Genomic DNA, 2511 nt, shown 5'->3' with positions numbered 1-2511 from the left:
TCTCAAACTCCTCTCTTTCAATATTGCATCAATTTCTTCCTAAACTCAAACAATTTTCAGAATCGAACCAAGAAAAACAAGAATCGTGGGTCCTAAAAACTGAAATTAAATGTTGAGGGAGGGGAATCAAGCAACGCCACCTTGGGGATTTGATTCCCTCATTGGAGGATACATGATGATAACAAATTTGAAGTAAAAGAAGCAAGGATAGGAACTGACCTATCGGTGAGACCGTGGCTTGTCTCAGATTTTGTTGGAGATGAAGATGAAGATTACAAAGAGAAAACCAGAGGAATGACATGTATGTGCTTCAAATTCTTCAACCTTCTATCTTGTAGCAACTTTTTATTCTTCTTCTCCCTGAATTCTAGTGTGTAGGATCCACTTGAATTGTAGTTATGGTTGTTGATGATGAGTGTGGGAAGAGGCCAATTGCTCAGTTGCAGCAAGCTTCAATGTGAAGCTTGCTCAAAAATGGTGGGATCGAGCTCTTGGTAAGTGGTAAGGAAGATTGAATGCAAAGAGAAAGAGTGATAAGAGTAAAGTTTGCAGAATGTGATTGTTGAAGATGAATGAAGGGGGAATGAAGATTATATAGAATGTGATTATAACTATTTTAGGGCAGAGAATTAAGGCAGTTAGTTACAATTAGGGAATGCTTAAAGTTAGTTAGATTCAAAGAGCAAAATGGTTAGAGAAATAACATTGTTAATGAACTGTTAATTCAGTTAGTTTGTTATTTTTGCAGTTAGTAAAGTTGACGTTAGAAGGAAATGTTAGTTATGATTAGTAAAAATAGTTAGAAAAATAGTGAAATGAAATTGGCAGTTAATGGATTAGCTTTGCTATGTTTGAATTGGTGTTAGGGTGAACTATTGAGAAATAGTTAGTATGATGGTGAATATGGTAATTGATGAACTGCTAAGGAATTGTGTTAATGTATTTAGTTAATGATGAATGGAATTATCATGGAATTGAACTGCAATTGACTATTAGTGAAAACTTAGGTTGATTGAATTAGTTAGCTTGAGTTGTTGAATTGTTATTATTGTGTCCATTAATTAATTGTGATAGAATGTTAGCAACAATGAGTTGTTTATTGGTTAGAGTTTATCGAAGTTAGCTAATAGTGCTTAGTTGTTAAATGGGAACTGAATTGGTTAGTACGTATTGTTATCTGAACTAGTTAGATGATTGTTAGTGACTAATGAATGGTTAGAACTGAATAGTGATGCATTTCCACTGAACTGTTAAAGGAGTTAAGGGATAATTAGTTAGTTATGATGGATGTTAGAATTTTATGCGAAGGTTAGTGATACCTTGAAAACAATTTGAAAAGCTCACTAAATGCTATGGAATGTTTGTGTTAGAATTGTTCACAATAGTTATGTCAAAGCATACTAGTTAGATTGGTTTGAATGTAGTATGAACTAATGTTATTCTAATGTTATATTATGTTGATGGAGTTATGTGTGTATGTGTGTTTACATGCCTTGGTTTATATTGATGTATGGATGATAGGGTGGAGATTGGCAATGCAACAAGGAAATTTGGTGTGGAATCATGGCATGTCATGCATGGCATTATGGTGCTTGTAATGGAGGGAATGAACTTGGGAGAATTTTGGAGGCACGAAGATATAAGACCTAGTGAGAATAAAGGCAAAAGTAGATTTATTAGGGTTTAGGATAGTTAGTTGACTTTGGTCATCTGTTTGACCAAAAAGTTAACAGTTGACCAAAAGTCAACTCTAGGTCAAATGTGTCTTTTTTGTGTAATTTTGATTTGGCTTTGTAAAAATGATATGTTTGAAGGTTTTATGATGGAGATTTGTGATGTTGTAATGAAATGGATCCTTGGATTGTAATATGTGTCTTGTATTTCAAGAAAGATGATTTTCCCTCCAAACTTGAATTTGAAAATGAACTTGAATATGAATCTGCAATACTAAGCCTTGAATCCAAACTAATAGCCAATGAACTAAATTGTGAAAAAGTCCATAAAGAATTTGGTCAACAAAACTCAACCTCTCATGGTTGACTTTGACTAAGCCAAACTTGTAACTAACATTCAATTTCAATGTCATGATGTAGTCCGTATGATCCACAAATGTTATAGACCAATATTAGGGTCCAAGAGACATATCAACCACCACTTTATTGTGCCACAAGCTTGATTCACATCTTTGTGTCATAAATAGCAAAACCCTTGAATCAATGATGCTTCTCTGAAAAATGCAAGTGAATGATCTTATGATAGATGACTAGGGTATGATTATGCAGATGAAATGAGTTATGGGCCAGATGAAAAATGAAAAAAAATAGGGCAAATTTTGGGGTATGACAGTTGTCCCTATTTAATCATCTTGAACCTGAATGTATGAACGATGAAAGCCTTTTGCGCATTCAAGGTAGAAGATGATTAAATACTAAAATATCCAAAAATTTGCACTCCAAAGATAATAGATATGTATAAGTGTTTATGTTTTTTTTTGTTTTGCCTCCATTAATG

The 2511-nt window shown here is 33.6% G+C and overlaps 1 long non-coding RNA gene across 1 annotated transcript in view; it reads left to right on the top strand.

Moving 5' to 3' along the window:
• The window catches only part of LOC127097740 (uncharacterized), a 2063-nt gene extending 155 nt beyond the window's left edge, over positions 1-1908 (top strand). The window contains exons 1-2 of the long non-coding RNA XR_007793147.1: positions 1-301; positions 1522-1908. The exon at positions 1-301 is cut by the window's left edge and continues 155 nt beyond it. This is a non-coding gene — a long non-coding RNA (uncharacterized LOC127097740). The remainder of the gene's footprint in view (positions 302-1521) is intronic.
• The last annotated feature ends 603 nt before the right edge of the window (positions 1909-2511 follow it).

Source organism: Lathyrus oleraceus, chromosome 6 (assembly GCF_024323335.1).
Source record: "Lathyrus oleraceus cultivar Zhongwan6 chromosome 6, CAAS_Psat_ZW6_1.0, whole genome shotgun sequence".
NCBI lineage: Eukaryota > Viridiplantae > Streptophyta > Magnoliopsida > Fabales > Fabaceae > Lathyrus > Lathyrus oleraceus.
Note: the sequence above shows the minus strand (reverse complement) of the source record. Positions and strands in the feature narration are given on the sequence as shown.